The sequence below is a fragment of the Euprymna scolopes genome, chromosome 45 (genome assembly GCF_053919585.1).
Source record: "Euprymna scolopes isolate OS-2025 chromosome 45, ASM5391958v1, whole genome shotgun sequence".
NCBI lineage: Eukaryota > Metazoa > Mollusca > Cephalopoda > Sepiida > Sepiolidae > Euprymna > Euprymna scolopes.
The window spans coordinates 32629820-32650401 of record NC_136526.1 but is presented as its reverse complement, the minus strand read 5'-3'; the positions used below and the strand labels follow the sequence as shown (position 1 = coordinate 32650401).

Sequence of the window (20582 nt, the reverse complement as noted above, 5' to 3'; positions counted from 1 at the left end):
GTTGTAACGGGAATACAGCCGAAGAACAACGTGATGGTGAATGGCGTTCCCTGGCATATCCTAGACCTGCATCATGTAACCCTGCCCGTGTGCAGTGATGGCAGTGAAGAGGAGGAAGTCGAGATCCACCAAGAAGTTAACGATGCACTCCAATTCGACTTAACCCCACATTGTGGTTCTTTACAACCGGACGAGAATGTCTGTAGTGAACCTGAAAGCATCAACTCCCAAGAAGTTTTCCCCCAGAGACCTCAACTTGAGAGGAGAAGGCCTGCTTGGATGAAGGATTATGAAGTGTCTTATTGATCTCAAAGATCAGGGGGCGTGTGGGGTATATGGTTAGAAAAAAAAAACAAAAAAAAAACATACCGGGCGTATCTGCGTCACTCTTTGGGAAAGAAGAAAGAAAGGATGGCTAGCTCATTTATATACACGAAGGGCATCTTGGGAAGGCAGGGCATGATGGGAGAAGCTATCTTTTTCTTGTCTCTTCCTTTTTTTTTCTAGATAGGAGGATATAAAAGCTGAGAAAATTCCCTGGAAGGGACAAAAAGAAAAGAGTCGTGAACATCTTCTCTTGAAAAGTATTCCGTGTTGCTGACGTTCAGATTGTGCATTGTGACATTGGTGGCGAGAGGCCAGGTGTGGTCGATTGGAAAAGAAGAGGGCAGAAACGTGCTGTTGTCAAGCAAGTGACTCACTCCTTCCCGAACCCCAGAACCGAATCCTGATTGTAACCTTAGAATTTGTGTTATAAAAAGAATAATTATGTGTTCGATTATGTAACCCAATGCATATTTTATTTTCTGTTTTTTTTTTAAATTTTATTTTGGTACATACATTTTATTAGCTGTATTTTATACTTTATGGAATTTGGTTTCGTTGCTTTTGATATCCGAACGAAACAACCTACTATTCTAGCTCCTTTGGACTAACGTCACGGAATCTAGAAGGAAAATCTTTCTTTTCGAATCATTCCAAGCAAGAGAGTGGACGCGTGTCCATTGATGCTGTATTGCTGTGGACAAGGACTTCTTAGCCTTTCCCTCTGGAGCCACATGTCGTGACGAGTTGAACTCTTCCCTACAACTTTATATACATAGCAGTGGCATGTTTTACATTCATAGTTTAGTATTGGAATGAGGACAGCAACTTTCTTAAGCGACCATTTTACATTAAGTTTTCCTCCTTTTGTCAGAGACTTATATAGGAAGGGAATTTAGGGTATTGTTACACACGTCATCTCCCCTCACCAGGGAGATTGTTTGTTTCTTTTGTTTTCTGCATAAATAGAAGGTGAAGGGACAAGGTTTTTAATGGCAAAATGGAAAGGGTGGATTTGTCATTTGGTATAGCATGCGAGGTTTTGAATAACACGTCCTGAACACGTAGTCAGCTGTTGGTTATCATTCTTTACATTAGGTACGGGCAAAATGAACGTCGATGCTCGAAATGTATAAACATTTTGACCTCTCCCTTTACTTAAAAAAAAAAAAAAATCAGGAAATTAACCAATTTTAACGAAATTATCAGTATTTATCAAATGATGATCGCGGAATATAATGAACTAATTATTTTTATTTAAATCTGAGTGGAAATATATAATTTTGTTTAAAAAAATACCTTTACTAAAGTTATTGTTTTTAGTAGTAAATAAAAACCGCAAGAATTTAATTTTGCCTTTTTTTTATATAAATAAAGCATCGTAATTTGTAACAATAATAATAATAAAAAACTTTTACAGGAACATTACGAAAAAAGCCCCTAAATTCCGTAATAATGAATTCGATATAACTCAAAGAAAAACGAATTTCTCGAACTACCGATATTACCATTGAATTAAGCATTGTTTATTTAAAAAGAATAAAACAGTTAATAAATACAAAAAAAAAACAAAAAAAAATTCCATTATGTTCAAATAAAGACTGTTTGAATAAAATTTATATATATATATATATATATATATATATATATATATATATATATATATATATATATATATATATATATTATATGTGTGGTATATAAGGTTCATTCTATATAGTTTTAGCCACCCGTAGATAAAAATATGTCTGACGTTTCTTCCGTCAAATGGCTTTTTAAACAAAGGAAAGCCAAACTACACCATTACCATGTTTATTTACGTACTATTTTCAAATATTTTCTTTTGATATATATGTAAATAAACGTTTGTGTGAATAAAAAGATATGTGAAAAATACATTAAAATAAATAAACCTATTCATTTGAAAATGTCATTGTTTCTATGAAAAACATTCAATATTTTACATTTAATATTTATTATTTATGTCAAAACCATTCAATAATCATTTCATTGAATATATTTTACATGTGAAAATGTGTCTATAAATAAACATTTAAATAATATGTAATTGACTAACTTTGTCTATTTTCTAAGACATGGCAATGGCTCCAGTAAGTTGATATACGTGATCGCCAATAAATTTTTACAATGAAATAATAATAATAACGGGTTTGTATTACTGTACACATAGATTCGAAAAAGTTGTCAAAAAAACAAATATAGAACAAATAAATGTTATCAAAGGCAAGATAAGTTACTTTTCTACCTAACTGGATATATTTTTTGTGTTTTTATTCAGTGTAACATGTTTATTCAGCTCGAAAAACATGTAATGTTTACCGATGTATTGGAAAATTCAAAATGGCAGCCGACTCTCTCTCGGAGAGGGTACGTTTGGGAAAAGGTATTATAAATAATAAACTAGACAAAATACTGTTAGAAATTCGCTCAATATATGTTACCGTGACATAACTTGACATATATTCGGTGTTTTTTTAATAGTATTTTGTCTAGTTTATTATTTATAACACGTTTTTCCAAACTTATCGTGTTAAAGAGAGAGTCGGGCGCCATTTTGAATTTTCCAATACATCGGTAAACATTGCATGTTTTTCGAGCTGAATAAACATGTTACACTGAATAAAAACACAAAAAATATATCCAGTTAGGTAGAAAAGTAACTTATCTATCCTTTGATAACATTTATTTGTTCTATATTTGTTTTTGACAACTTTTTCGAATCTATGTGTACAGTAATACAAACCCATAATAACTTAAATAATTTAACACAACGCAACAAATAAAAACATAAAAACAATTGATATCACACAAAACTTTAAAAATATTTTAATTTTCTGCGAACTAGCTTTTCCGGTCGCCATCTTAAAATGTTGACATCCACCCGTCAAACTCGTCTCGTTTAAATTAACTCATCTTATAATCGTTTCTTTGTTAAAAGTTGATTAACAAACAAAAAGTAAGTATAATTGATTTTGAAGCTCTTTTTATATTACATTATGATTCTTTTTCTTTTTTTTACTACAGGGGCGTGTCAAATATGAACGAAAAAAAAAAACAAATAAACAAATAAACAAAAAAATAAAACGATTTTTTGGTATTATTATACAAACACCGTGACAGCGTTAGGGTTAGGGTTAGGTTTAGGGTTAGGGTTAGGGGTTAGGGTTAGGGTTAGGGTTAATTCGCTGTCACGGTGTTTGTATAGTTTTACCGATTTTTTTTTGTAGGATTCCGTTAAAATAAAACCTTGGTAAATGTTACCTTACGCTACAACAGAACATCGATCACTCTAATTTGTTTTTTTAGGGATATTCGAGGTCGCAGACAACGAATCTGATAATCAAACCTGCCACAAATTTACCATTTGCATGGTATGAACTCCTAGACCTTGGGACTATTTTGTGCCATTTCACGGTAGTATTTTTCTTATATGCGTTCGGTTAAAAACGGTTAAACTGCAGAAGCACCTGTTAATGGAATATCCCCCCCCAAAAAAAAAAGAACGAAAAACATAAAAATGTTTCGTGCTTATGTTTTTGCAAACCGCTCATGAAAACTTTATTTTTTGATCAATTAAAAAAGCATCAAAAACTACGTAAGTAAAAAAAATGAACCACATTTATTTTTGAAAACTTTTTTATTTAAAAGATTACTACGCGATGAGATAAGACACTTCACTACGCCCGTTCGCACGCGAATGTATCATGTAACAAAAACACTACTGAAGACGATGAAATGGCACAAAATAGTCCCAAGGTCTAGGGGTTCATACCATGCAAACGGTAAATTTGCGGCAGGTTTGATTATCAGATTTGTTGTCAGTGACCTCGAATACCCCTAAAAAACAAATTAGAGTGGTCGGTGTTTTGTTGTAGTGTACCAAAACCTTTAAACACATAACTAAAAGTTATTAAATATGTTTATTAGGAAAATTTCAATATTTATTTTTTGAATGAAAATTTTGTGGACAAAAGGTGGGAGACATTACTAATAATGAGGAGAAAAAAACTCAACAGGAAATGCAGAATAAATTGAATCCCAGGCACATGTGTGGATGAGTAAGTTTTTAGAAAGTCAACGTAGCAGCAATTCAAAAAGAATGCCACGGCTACCATGTTCCTTTTATTGTAAACTTGTTCTCCTGCAAAAATCATGGCTGTCGGTCCGGAATGATTATTTGTAGTCACGGGCAAAATAAATGACCAATCACCAAAGTATAAGAATAAGTTAAAAATTCATCAAAAATCAAAACCCTAAACATTTTAATTAAATTTTCTGCATTTATTTATTTACAATCACAGAATAAAATAAACATTTTTTGTTTTATTAAAATATGTTAGTTTATGTAATCAAAAAACAACTTTACTAAAGTTCTATTTTAAGTACTAAAAAAATGTATTAATTTATTTCTTTGATGAAAATAAAGCATCGTATATGGTAGCAATGAATTTATTTTGTCAATATTTCTTATATATTTTACAAAAAAACACTAAAGTTCTGTAAATATCGAAAACGTTGTTCACTGCTAAGATTCACTCAAACCCCAAATAGCTTCTTCCATCTTTTCTTGTATAGTCTTAAACGGCAGATAACTCACTAGTACTTCCTGTACAGTTTACAGGAAACTCGTAGATACTATTCCAACACATTAGTCGATAACTCTTTTACTTCTACATCCCCACCACGTGACCACAGGATGAATTATGGTCATTTTTATGTCCACCAGAGAATTTGTGTGTATATCATCCAGTGTTGCTTTCTACTATTTCTGTGCTATCATCAATTTCCATTTCTTCTTCATCAGGCTCATTGGTCAACCTGACAAACACATACACTTTACATTTAAATGTATATACATAGTTTAATAAAAGCAACAACAATGATAAACAAAAAGTCATTCTCAATTATATTTAATCAGGATTTTTACATTACGATTAAATGTAAATGTATTGCTTAAAAAAACAAGAACAGATAGCATAAAGGTCTACTCCACAAGGTCCTCAGCTATTGTATAGCTTGAAATCTCTTCTCAATTATGAAATCGTTTTTCTCTGATAAATTGATTAGAAAAGTGATTGATGTGCAGAAATCAGAAGCTCACAGTATTAATGCTAGAGCCCCTGAGGGTTCTACCCTAGGCCCACTCTCTCTTCCTTTCTTTTATTAACAATCTTCTGGGTCTGACCTTTATTCCTGATCTGAAATGGAATACGTACATCAAATCCATTGCCAACGTTGCTGGAAAAATGGTGGAATTATTTTATCACTTCCATAGATATCTCGCTGATGATACAATTCTCTACCTTTATAAGAATCAAGTACGTCCAAAGATCGAGTACTGTTGCCACATCTGGGTAGGAGCTGCTAGAAGTACCTTATCTTGTCTTGACAGAATTCAAAATAGACTTTCTAGTCTAGTGGAGGATGCTTTTTATTTTCCCTGCAACCTCTTTTCCACAGAAAAGACGTTGCAAGCCTGCCTCTGCTTTATCATTATTTTTAATGCAAGTGCTCCTGTGAGCTTCAATCTGTGTTGAAATAGTATCTACAAGTTACCTGTTAATTGTTAATCAATAATTACCTCCACTCTTCATCTTTACCCAAACTTAAACATAGATTCCATAAACAAAGCTTCTTTCTTAGAACTGCATACCTGTGGAACTCTCTTCCATTTTCAGCTGACTACAATATCGTCATCTTCAAGTGCAACGTAAACAAGCTGTCGCCTTAAGTAATCCAATTTACCAAATTTTAACTACTGACGATTACTACAATATTGTCTCATCGACTACCATGCACTCGTTAACCTTTATCCTTAAGAGGCCTTGATAAGTGGTGACTCCTTTGTAAAAAAAGGAAAAAAAATACAAAATTTGTCAGCACATTAAAACGGAGCCTTAACAGCCAACCTACCAATGCAGTCACTTCAGTGGCCTACCAATACATATAACAGAATGCACATATGCATATAGCAGCTGTGTGCAAATGTCTGACCCATGTGTGAGATGACATCATGGCAAGAAAGAAGAAAAAAGATTATAAAAGAAGAACATGTGCATAGAATGATGATCACATTAGAGACATGTGGGCAATGTTACAGCAGAGACGAGAAGTAATAGGATCCCATATATAAATGACTACATTACATACATAACTGTTTTTTCTGGACACAACTACTCATACCTGATTGCATTCTAAATTCTTGCAACATCTGTCTGAAATCTGGCAGCTTTCAGCTCATCCTGTTTCTGAGTCTGAATATTTTGAAGCAAAAATTTATTCCATTGAAACTTCTAATTGTTGCTATGACACCCACTGCTTGTATAACCGATTCATCAGTAGCTATTGGTGCTGGTGTCAAATAGGTTAGGTAAGATAGTTTTAGAGCCACTGTTTTAAATGCTAGCATCATTTCTGTATATGCACCAATAATCAATGAAAGTTAAGAGGAAAAGGACACTTTTTTTATCATGAACTTTAGTCTACTGTCGACCGTAAACCATCGTCAGATCTCCTGTTTTTAGTAGTCAGGGATTGCAATGTTCATACAGAACTAGGAGACCAAAAATCCCAGTCATGTTCTCTCAGTACAAGATGTGATGCTGGCTAGTCCACTTTGCAATTACTAATTGTCTTGTGGTAATCAACATTCACTTCCAGCACCCTCGTTGTTATCTTATCACTTGGTGTTCAAATGAGAGTTACATAACCCCCTCCCACCAAAAAATCAAGGTTTTACCCTGAGCATAATTCTTTTTTCTTTCTTTTCCAAGCTTCTTGGTCTGACCTTTATTCCTGATCTGAAATGGAACATTTACATCACATCCAATTGCCGATGTTGTTGGGAAAATGGTGGCATCATTCTACCACTTCAGTAGATATCTCAATTCTGTACCTGTTTAAGAGACAAGTACGTAAAGTAAATACAAAAGTTGTCAGCACCTTAAAACAGCCTTAACAGCCAGCTTACCACTGCATTCATTTCAGTGGCCTACAAATACATGTAATTGAATGCATATGTGCATATGCCAGCCATATGTAAATGACTGAGCTATTTTTCTCTCGGTACAAGATGTGACATTGGCTAGCCCACTTTGCAATTACTAATTGCCTTTTGGCAATCAACATTCACTTCTAGCACCCTCATTGTTATTTTATCACTTGGTGTTCAAATGACAATTACATTGCTAATCAGATAAATTATATCTTGGTACATGCACATTGGATGGGCTGTCTTTTACTCTTACACTTTATGAGTAATGGTTACTTCCTATTTTGCAGAGCAAGTGTTTATTGCATGTGTGACAGGTGATCTGTAATGCTGTGTTTCTCAGTCTATCTTCGTTGCAAGAAACGTACTAGCAAACGTTTTGAGAAGAAACTAAGCTCGCATCAGTGAAAGAATTCCTTCACATGACTGCAGTATCATTACAAAATGAGGTGAATGATTGCAGTGTTCAAAAGAGAACTTTGACAAATTTCATTATCAACTTGTCCATGCGATGAATGTGAGTGTGAATCAAGCTGATACATATGACTGTAACACAACACTGATTGAAGGAAGAGATATCTTACATTATTGAAAAACAACAGGATGTGAGAATGGGATACCAGTAGAAATCTACAATACTTTTTCTGTGGGTCTCACCCTGTGTGTTCTACAAGTCTAGAGGAAATTTAACACTGAAACATTCTCCTCTTACTGGAACGAGAAACTTCTCTCCTTCTTCAAAAAGAGGAGAGTAAAATCTGCTCCAATTACTTGTTTGATTCCAAAGTACCTGTGACTTCCATACACCCCATTCTCAAAGGGGCTTTCAATCAGGCAAGAGTTGAACCAATCATATTTTCAACTTAGTATCTTAGCATAATACTTGTGGATTGTTGAAAGGTGTATGTAGCTGTTAATGGGAGGTCATTGCATGATTGCCAAAAGCTATTTTGAATAAGATCTTGTAATGCCCTGCATTCTTCATCTGTGGCAGTCATTGCAACAAGCTTAGTCCTGAGGAAAAACAGGATTATGAAAGGATTAAGGCAGCATTATACAAGGTGTTTGCTATCGAGCAATTTGAGGAAAGAATCTTATATCCCAGCGAAACTGTCAATGTTTATTTGGCCAAGCTGACAAAGTTGACGGTGTTGTTTGGTGGGCTGCCTGAGCGGGTCTTGGCATGCAAAATTTTGGCTGGGCCCCCAACCAGAGCAAAGCAACTCCTGCAGGCTAGCTAAGCATAGCTTTATGGTCCCTTAATGACTTGGTAGACCAGGCCAGGACTGTGATGAAGAATACTTATGAGATGAGAGAACCGGTTGTCATTGCTGCATGGCCCACATCAAGTGATGATGGACCGTCCAAGGTACTTGGCCTGCATAGTGAAGTCGTGTGTTATAGGTGAAATGGCCAGGGCCACATTGCGAGGAACTGCCAGTGGCGACTGACAGCTGTTAGCTTCTATCGATGTAATGAGACTGGTCATATAACCCAGGATAGTTTGGGAAACGGGGTCAGGGACAAGGTGCCAGTATTGACCTCTTCCCCAAACAGAAATTAGACAAGGCGCTTCTGACCATTCAGGTCTATATCAATGAGACACTGTGCTCAGCACTCCTTGACTTGGAGTGGTCTCGCACCATAATGAGCGTGGACCTCTGCCGCACTTGGAAGAAAAAGACTGCTAGAGTAACCACTCTCAGTGGAGCAACGTGGACATGTAGCGGGTTGGGCACTGTGAACATTCACACTAGAACTGGAAATTCAGCTAATGTCGAAGTGCTGGTAGTAGTCGAGAAACTGCTGAGCTTTTACCTATGATGCCATCAGAGCCCTAGGTGGTGCTCACATAACGCAGACGGGGGCGATACAGTTTCAGAAGAAGATTCCAGTGTGCGCTGCTTTGAAGATTGATCAGCAAGACTTTATTGTCGAATTTGACCAACAGCAGAAGGCTTGGACAGCCGCATAGAAGTGGTCGTAAAACCAAGAACCAGCCAAACTGCGAAATGAGGTAACAGATTACTATGTGCCCAACCAAATAAGGCCTGCATATAAAGAGGAACTTCATGATTGGATCAAGGATGGCTGGTTAATTCCCTACCCCTATGAGAAACTTGGACCTCTCAGAGGCCTGATTCCACTGATGGCAGTCGCTCAGCACAACAAAACAAAGGTGAGGTCAGTAATGGACTACCGTGAACTGAACATGCATGTTGATGCGTACACAGCAGATGCTGACGTTTGTGCCAGTAAGCTACAAGAGTGGCGTCAGCAAGGTTCCAATGTATCCCTGCTGGATCTAAGAAAATCATGCCTGCAGGTCCGAATAAGTGAAACTATGTGACCATTTAAGATGGTGGTGTTTGCTGGCAGGAGGTACTGCCTTACATGACTAGGCTTCGGGCTGAACGTGGCACCCCAAATAATGAAGACCATCATTAACGCTGTGTTGTCATAGGAAGAGACAATAAAAGATGGGGCATTGGCGTACCTTGATGACATATATGTGAATGAAGACATTGTGTCATTATCATAAGGTCCAAACTGGCTGAGTTTGGTTTGACGTGCAAGGACCCAAAACGTTTGGAGAATGGCGTCCATGTCTTGAGCCTGAATGTTCGACAGGAGCGAGGAACTTTGAAATAGAGGCGCAGAACGGCAGTTCTTGAAGTGCTCGATGTCTTCATGAGGCGAGCAGTATTCTCCATGTGTGGAAAACTTGTGGGGCACCTACCAGTCTGTGGGTGGACTCGTGTGACAACAGGCATCATAAAAAGGAGGGCAAGCGCAGTCATCAAAGGCTAAGATGATGAAACAGCTGACGATCTGTTGGTTTGCATGGTAAGGAGACGATCGCAAGGGTAAAGCAGGATGACCCCGCCAAAGGAGACTGGTGCGTGCAAGGAGACAAACTGAACATGTGGGTGGATGCGTGCTCTCTGGCAATTGGTGTGCTGTTGCAGAAGAAAGGGGCTGTGATTGAGGACGGCTGCTGGTTGCAACCGGCAAATGACGTTGCTCATATCAACCTGGCAGAGCTTAATGCAGTGATAAAAGATATCAACCTGGCACTTCAGTGGAAAGTCAGGAAATTACGCATACACACGGATTCACTATGCGTGTACCACTGGATATCAGGCACACTGACAGGCAAAACCACGGTATGCACTAAGGCAGCCAGCAAGACGCTGATCAGACGGAGGTTGGAGACTGTAAAATAGCTGGTAACAGAGTACAACCTGTCTGTGGATGCGGTACTGTTCAATTCAAATTGCAATCTTGCTGATAGGCTCAGTCGGGTGCCACAGAGATGGTATGACACCATGAAGAAGAAAGCCGAGCCAGTACCATTATGTGCTGCCTCTATTGAGATGGCTGATAAAATCAGGAAGATACACCACCTCTGTGGGAACCCCAAAGTGAGACATATGTTATTTTGTGCAGTTGTCCAATCCGTTGGTGTCCAAAAATGCAGTAAAAGCGGTAGTCAAGGAATGCCAAACATTCCAGTCAATCGACCCCAGCCCTGGCCAGATGGCGGAAAGGTCAGCACTTGGAGCCGACTGGGTAACCCACTACAGCAGCCAGTACTTCCTCGCCCTGATCGCTTGTGGACCGACAAGGTGCGCGATCTGGTGCTTGTTAATAATAGGACGGGATTCCTCCAGTGTCATCCGTGAATTGGAGTCCATATTTTATGAAGGGAGCCACCTGAAGAGATCCTCACAATGACACAACCTTCTGCAGTGGGAAGTTCAGACGTTTTGTAGACAAGAGATCCAGCTCAGACACAGATGAGCATATATACTGAGTGGCAACAGCATAGCAGAACGGTGCCATCAAAGCGTGAAGAGAATTGTGGCAAGAAAACAATGCAGCACCAAAGGATGGCATGACTGCTACAAGCACACCCACCAATGCAATCAATTGTTATTGACTACGCATCAAGGACATTGACGCCCGTTGGACTGATCGTCAGGAAACCCGAGGGCCGTATGAGTTAGGCGACATTGTCTGGGTGAAGCTTCCCAATAATCGATGCACCAACAGCTTTCAAAGAGGGCGAATCACTGGCATCACCAGTGAGCAAGCCATGCTAGTCGATGTTAAGGATATTTGGCCTGTCCTAAATACGAACCAATTGATGAGTAGCAGTAATGGTGAATCATCCAACGATGACCTGTGGATCCGAACTATTCCCCATGATGGTACAACTGCGAACCCCAATACTGATGCTGATAGTTCCAGCACACCTTCTGAGAGCTCCGATGAAGATGAAGAAGCCGAGCTTGATGGTATGACTGTATGCCCTAATGCCGATGCCAATGGTTCCGACGCCTCTTCTGAGAGCTGCAATGAAGATGAAGTAGTCCAGCCAATGCCCCTTCATAGGAGTGCTTGCTACAAATGACCACGTCCACCATGCCACATGTGTGGTCTGGAGACCAGGGGGGAGTGTAGAGTTGGATGTAATAATCTAAGAAAGCACCTGCATGTGTGTGTATTGTGCAGTTAGGCAAATTACCTTTGGATGGGATCTGAGAGAGAGAGAAATTAAAGATGGCAGCCATAAATTTATAAAGTGGAGTCTCGTGGAATCTCACAAGATCTCATCTTCCACTACACACGAATGCAAATCGAATGCGGTCAGTTTTCTAATAAAATGCCTGTTGGCAGAGGGGTTAACAGAACACGTGCTGGAAGTTGAGAGAGAAAGTTGGCAGTGACGAATTCTAGCTGAACTTTGGCTTATTGTATTTATTTTATTTTGTTTTGCTGTTTACCAGCCCATTTAACTGTATCTTACTAGCAATAAATCTTATCCATTTATCGTGTCATACCACTAAAAACTAGAGGTTATCCCCTAAGTATTTGGCCATTATGTTGGATATGTGTGCATTTATTTCCCCCAAGAATAGAACATGGAGTAACTAGTAAATATTCATCTAAAATTCAATTGCATCAGAGAGTATAAAAATCTGGAAAAATTAATATCCAAAAATCAACACTTTGGGATCACTTACATAATGTCATGATTTGATTTTATAGGATATTTTTAGTAATATTGTGTTATTAATTTGTATAAGATCTTCATACTAGACATTTTATGAATACATTTTTAATTTGATTAATGTTCAACTAGTTTTAAATACCTATTAATCATTTTTATTTGTAAAAAGTTTAATGTTGGATATTTTTTAATTATTTAATTATTTAAATTGTGTGTTTATTTTATTTTTTTTAATTTTTAGATTTTTGTAAAGTCAGTTAATTTGAACACCACAACCTTTTAGGAATTTTCTGATGAGTTGCAACATCACTTATGTAAGATTTATTTTTGTGGATAAATTTAATTTTAAGACTACATTTATAACAATGCGAAATTAGAATGATTCACATCTTTTTATTGTATTAAAGCAAAATTATTTGATTACTTTTGCAGACCTTTTCCAGAAAATCTGAACTGCCAATATCTATTGTCAAAATCTTCAAGCATAGCTTTGCGACCTTTAAAGAAAACATATGGCTTAAGATTCAAATATTCTATTAATAACAGGTAAGTATTTCTATTTGTAAAAATATTTAATTTTCAATATTTCTTTAATGATTATTGTAATTTTGTGAATTTTATTTTTTTTAATTGTAAATTTTGTAAGGTCAATTAATTTGAACACCACAAACTTTATGAATGTTCTGCTCAGAAATTAATACAGTCTATAATATTTTTGAAAATAAAAAGACGGAACCATGAAAGTTTTGACAAGATAAATTAAAAGAATAAAAGTATTATATTTCTGAATATTTGAGATAGGGATTCATATTTATTTGTATTTTTAGAAAATGTTTTGATTTTGAGTATTTTCACATTTAGAAGATCTTACCTTTAACTTTCTTTAAGTGTATCTTGAACTGAAGAATTTTTCTGTTGAACTCGGAAATCTGTATTGAATTTCATGAAATCTCCATAGTTCATTCTATAGAAAGAAAATCAGAAACTACAATTGTCAGTAAATGGCCCTACTCAGATTGTTTTTATGTCTGCTGGACGATAGTCAGTGTACTATAATGCTGCATCAAAGGCCATAAAATCTGTAAATTTGCAGTTTTTTTAATATAAAATCAATGAATGTTTATTCTATAATTACGAAATTAATAGTATTTCTCATGAAATGTAAATTGGAATAACTACCCTAAATAAAATACATAAATATTTAAACAACAAATATTATGTACAGTATAACTATAAATATATATATTGCCTGGTCATAAGATATGCTTAAATATGATATTTTAATTCATTCATATTGTGTAGATTACTTATGCAGAGACCTATCTATTGATTATTATATTAAAAACCTTATATATAGTGGTGAGAGTTAATATATATATATATATATATATATATATATGACTTGGGTGCCATCTATATATATCCTGAGTGTATATATATATATATATATATATATATATATATATATATATATATATATGTGTATGTAACTTTTTTTTTCTCTCTCCTTTTTCTTCCTAGATCTTTTTTATCTATAGTTATGTCTCGGAAGTAGAGTGAAAAGCACATCTTATTTTTCTTTTATTAATATTATTTTTCTCCTTGTACACATGTTTGTCAATTATTCCATGGATTTCTGCCTTTGGAGTATTATGGACCATCTTCTTCCATTTACGGGAATTCCCTTGGATTTTACTTGTACAAATGGAAATTCTTTTAACTTTCTTGAAGTTTTACATTTGGATTTTACCGTCACTGGATTTTTTATCTTCCACCAGACTATCCATTCATGTGTAATCACCTTTTTCTTTACCATATTCCCTCTGCGTAACTTATTTTGTTTTCACGTAAGATCTTTGACTTACTTGTTGTTTCATCAAATACTTCTGCATGCAAAATCCGATCCCGCATTTTGCTAATTCCTTCCCTCTGATGAGAAGGAGAGTATTTCTTCGAAACTCCGCGGATTAAGGACTATCCATTTATCTAGTGTTTCCTTTTCAGATTAAATATGTTTTTAACTCATTTCAAAGTGTTTTTTTAACATATTTTATTAACTGTTAGCTTATATATATATATATATATATATATATATATATATATATATATATATATATATATATATATACATATAGATATTGAGATAGTTTTACTTCTACAGGAGGACAGTCAGTGTACTATAACATCACATCGACAGGCCATAAAATCTGTAAATCTGCATTCTATGTTGTATAATATAAAATCGTTAAATCGTCAATGTTTATTCCATAATCATGAAATCTCTTGTGTTTTTCATAAAATGAAAATTGGAATATCTACCATGACTTTGTATTTTCTCGATCATGATATTTACTTGAAAAACATATGAATGTGTTTTAAGCTTCATATTTTTTAAATAATAAATATTTCATTATTATACAATTTCTTTTTGTAAAGAAATTTTTGGCTTTACTTCTTAACAACAATTAGTTATTTATTTGCAGCATCATGTTTACCGCTAATCTCACCCTAGAAAATAATATACATTGTCACGCTAAACTATGATATGATAGGTCCTAATTGATCCTTGGCAGGCTCTTTAAGGTAGACAGAACAAAGACCTAGGAGCACTGTTGTCTTGTTTTCAAATCGGTATCTGTTGAGTTGTCAAAGAATAAATCGTATGTATTCTTAATTAACAGGCCATATATATGTGTCTATGTGCATATATGTTATGTTTGATATATAACGGACTGTTCTCCTTGTATCCTAAATGTCTATCTAAATGTGACTTATGTCATGAATGTGTGTGCATGTCAGACATGATACACATAATGTAGAGGACATATGATGACATACCTGTCTGCTACTGGTCACTTCTAGAGTATTCACCAACTGTCCATGGGAAAGCCGGAACCTGCTTTAACGAAGATGCTTGAAGAAATGAACCCAAGACGATATATGTTTTTATATATATTTTATTCACTCCCAGGCATCATGTCAGCAGAAATGGAGGATTGATGACTATTGGCCTGTGGGTTCTCTGCCTCCATTTTGAAACTGTCAGCTCCCTCAAGGAAAGACCCGTTTTAGCCCATCCTGCTTCTTCAGCTTCTAGGACCCAACTCAACTAAACTTGCTCAAGCGGAACACTAGACATATCACGTCAGCTCCCCACTTGCATACATGAACACCATTACATGTCACATTCCGCTCACATACTTCCAATGCAACTTACTGTCAACGCACTTTCATACATGGCACAACATGACTTTTTGACCCTTTCTGCACCTGCATACTCAACGATGATTCAATCTCTGCTGTTTAGTCTGCTAGATAGATAGATTGATAAACAGGTAATAGACATATGCTTCTACCCGGCTATTATCTAACATGTATATGATATGTGATCAACATTTGCTTTTTGTTATTTTGTTGGTGCTGAAATCAGTATGAAAATTTTATGCATCAACAGTAAGGATGAGCTAATAATAACATAGCAAACTTTTGCTTTTTGCTGCTTGATGACAATCATGAGCATGATTAGTCATTATGGGAACTCAGAGTTTGGTTTATGTTAAAAAGCCATCTAACAATAGTGTATCACTTTAATTAGACGGTTCTGTTATTCAGCTTGCTTGATGGCTTGGATCTTTAAACTGTTTATTGACTAAATTGAATTTCACCTAACTTAGAGATAGAGAATCTGGTTTTATTGTTTCTATTTTCATCAGAGGATCCAAGCTAAGTAGGCCTTTCACAATTATCAGTTTATAAATAAAAATTTTACTTTCACCTGCTAGCTCTATATGTTTTCATTACAATGCCAAGAGTGATCATCTAAACAGTTTAATTTTGCCAAGTTCAGCATATTACCGTGCTTGATATTGTGTAGAAGCACTAAGAATAACAATAGTGTTTCAGCATGTTCAACTTGGCAGAGAAATATGGCTGCAAGCCTTTTCCTTTTCATTCTAGTAAATGGTACTAATGAATGTTGTAAATACGACTTTGTTTAAAGACAAAACTCCATTATTTCACACTTTACTACTTGCAGACCATGAAGATATGTATGGAGACAAAACAGTCAATTTTCCTGATCAAGCATAACTAGCACACATGCTTAGCTACCTTAATCCATTCAATAATGGATTGATATTTGTCCACATTACAAGAATATTGTATAAGTTTTTAATTACAATTGTTTTTATAGAAGCAAAACATCCTCTATTTATTACAGAAAGCCAAGCCATTATATATGACACGGACAACCTTATGCTTTTATGTTTTATAACTGCATAAACTTGCAGTATTAAATTTATACATTTATAATTAAAGAAAACGAGTCATCAGTATTACAAATGATTCATTTTCTATGGCAATTACACGAAAACATACTTTCATAAAATTGACTTTATTCAACTAGAGTAATATAAAATATTAAATGATAATCAACTTGAATACAAGTTTAAATAAAACTAATTTTGATAAAGTAATCAAGTTATAAAAATATAATAATGTATGTTTTTTTAATATTTTATTAAAGTATTCAAAAATATTTCTCATCAATAATAACGGTTTATTACATTTTGACCTTCCACATAATATTTTTATTACATTTTGACCTTCCACATAATAATATTTTTATTACATTTTGACCTTCCACATAATGTTATTTTTTGTTACATTTTTAACTTCCACATAATGTTATTTTTTGTTATATTTTTAACTTCCACATAATGTTATTTTTTGTTATATTTTTAACTTCCACATAATGTTATTTTTTGTTACATTTTTAACTTCCACATAATGTTATTTTTTTATTACATTTTTAACTTCCACATAATGTTATTTTTTGTTACATTTTTAACTTCCACATAATGTTATTTTTTGTTACATTTTTAACTTCCACATAATGTTATTTTTTGTTACATTTTTAACTTCCACATAATGTTATTTTTTGTTACATTTTTAACTTCCACATAATGTTATTTTTTTTACATTTTTAACTTCCACATAATGTTATTTTTTATTACATTTTTAACTTCCACATAATGTTATTTTTTATTACATTTTTAACTTCCACATAATGTTATTTTTTATTACATTTTTAACTTCCACATAATGTTATTTTTATTACATTTTTAACTTCCACATAATGCTATTTTTTTATTACATTTTTAACTTCCACATAATGTTATTTTTTGTTACATTTTTAACTTCCACATAATATTATTTTTTGTTACATTTTTAACTTCCACATAATGTTATTTTTTGTTACATTTTTAACTTCCACATAATGTTATTTTTTATTACATTTTTAACTTCCACATAATGTTATTTTTATTACATTTTTAACTTCCACATAATGCTATTTTTTTATTACATTTTTAACTTCCACATAATGTTATTTTTTGTTACATTTTTAACTTCCACATAATATTATTTTTTGTTACATTTTTAACTTCCACATAATGTTATTTTTTGTTACATTTTTAACTTCCACATAATGTTATTTTTTTTAATTACATTTTTAACTTCCACATAATGTTATTTTTTTTAATTACATTTTTAACTTCCACATAATGTTATTTTTTGTTACATTTTTAACTTCCACATAATATTATTTTTTTATTACATTTTTAACTTCCACATGTTATTTTTAGTATGTATAAGCATTAGTCCAAAAATGTTTAAAAAAAAAATCATAAATAAAATATTGATGCTTCTCTGAAAGAATAATTTATTTTTATAAACTATAAAATTTTGTAAATTAAGAAAAAACTAAATTGTTAAATTATGAAAATCGGCAAAAAAGCTTTTGTGCATATTTAGTTTTATATCTATGAAAAATAATTCATTTTCAGCATTGCAATGAATGTTCTGATTATATTTTAACTTTAATGAAAAATGAATTTGGGGACTTCTTAAAAGCTAGTACATGATTAGTTAATTGTGTCTTTATCTCACAATACAAACGTCTATCTTTAATTAATCCATTTAAAAAGTAACCGTGTATACACCTAAACATCTTAGTATTTTGCAAAGAACATGTATGAAATGATATTATTTCCTGAAATTTGTTTATCTTTCATTTTGCAGAATATCCAGCAATCAATACAATGCAACTCGCACAAAGTTAAAGGTCGGAAAAAAGAGAAATCAGATCCAAGTTTTTGTTTTATAAAACATAATTTTATGAAAATATATTTTTAAAAATCCTGACAACCAAGTATGTATTTCTTCTATTCTTAGGCTTATTAAATATGGCAATAGTTGAAATAATTATCACAAATGCATATAACTAATGGAGTCAGTGGCAGTTTAATAAATACAGTGAATATTAGAATAATAAAAACTTATATGAGACTTTAATAATGAGCTGTAAAATGGTGGATTTGTTAGAACTAACGACTAAAATATACTGAAAATGATTTATATATAACCGAATTGTGAGAATCTATATACATAAAGTTGAAATAAAATAAAATATAAAATGCATAAATATTCACTAGATCTGTAATATATGTTCAGTATTAATCAATCAGTCGGCATCAAATATTGATTTGATGTGGATACTTTTGGTTTTATAGTGAGCTGTCAAACAGAGAAGCATACATCATTTTGTATATATATATATATATATATATATATATATATATATATATATATATATATATATAGTTTTGGAAGTTTTTTACCCTTTAAAACTATATATAAAAAAGAAACTTATTTAATTTTTATATTTTTTATCATTCGTTAGAAAACTTTTTAGTCAGTAAGTCATTTAATCACCTTCAATACATCAACTTGCTTTCTCGAATTCATTTTATACATATATATATATATATATATATATATATATATATATAGTTATCACTTATATTGAAAAACAAATGCAGAAAAATTCACTAAATCTATAAAATCTATTTGTAATATTCATAAATCTGTATATTGTAAAACGTTTTCATGTGAAATGTCTTTTATAAATATATAAAAACGTTTTACTGAAACTATTTATGTATATTTTATATGCTTCGGCTTAATAAATGGAACACTTGTTGAAGTAATTGTCTCAACTGCATACGAGTAATGTAGTTTTTGGTGCATAAATGCAGTATTTGAAGCATTCCAATTATTAAAAAGAAACATACTGCTAATAGAGAAAACATATACGAGACCCCTATTATGGGCTGAAAAATTCTCGGTTTTGCAGAAAAGTATATATGAAGTTTTACATGCATTGTGTTCGTCATGTAATATTGATACTATTGATTTATATATTTTCCATTCACATAATTGTTGTGTATATATATATATATATATATATATATATATATATATTATCAATTATATTTAAAAACGAATGTTTTTGTTTTAAAACGACAGAACATATAAGTTGTAAATAATTTACTGAATTTATAATCAAACTTAAACAGAAATCTATGACATTCTCTTTATTTTAAAATAGAAAAATTCCCCCCAAAAATCAAAGAAACTAATTCAACTTAATATTTAAATTAATTTAAAATTTGAAAATGAGTACTAAATCAGATACTGTAGAAAAACCTTTTAAACGTAATATTAATATGCAAACACATACTGGAAAGAAACTACATTCTTGTGAGGTATGTGGTTTTTCGCTTACAAGTAAACAAAACTTGATCATTCATATGCGATCACATACTGGAGAGAAGCCATATTCTTGTGAAGTATGTGTTTCATCTTTTAAAAGTAAACAATATTTGACCAGTCATATGCGGACACATACTGGAGAAAAACCATATTCTTGTAAAGTATGTGGCTCTTCTTTTACAAGGAAACAAAACATGTTGCAACATATACAGACACATACTGGAGAGAAACCATATTTTTGTGAAGTATGTAGCTCTTCATTTACAAGGAAACATGACTTGGTTATTCATATCCGAACACATACTGGAGAGAAACCATATTCTTGTGAAATATGTGGCTCCTCTTTTACACAGAAAAAAATTATGTTGCGACATGTGCGAACACATACTGGAGAGAAACCATACTTTTGTGAATTATGTGATTCTAGTTTTAAGCAGAAAATAAGTCTCTTGCGACATATGCGAACACATACAGGAGAGAAACCATATTCTTGTAAATTATGTGGCTCTTCTTTCACAAGTAAACATTATTTGGCCATTCATATTAAAACACATATTGGAGAGAAACCTTATTCTTGTGAAGTATGTTGCTATTCTTTTCCAAGGAAACATGACT

General features: G+C 33.3%; 1 long non-coding RNA gene across 1 annotated transcript; it reads left to right on the top strand.

The window, feature by feature from the left end:
* Positions 1–3051: 3051 nt before the first annotated feature.
* Positions 3052–18964, top strand: LOC145269078 (uncharacterized). The gene is made up of 3 exons (XR_013864943.1): positions 3052–3301; positions 12786–12899; positions 18435–18964. It is a non-coding gene; the product is annotated as an uncharacterized LOC145269078 (long non-coding RNA).
* The last annotated feature ends 1618 nt before the right edge of the window (positions 18965–20582 follow it).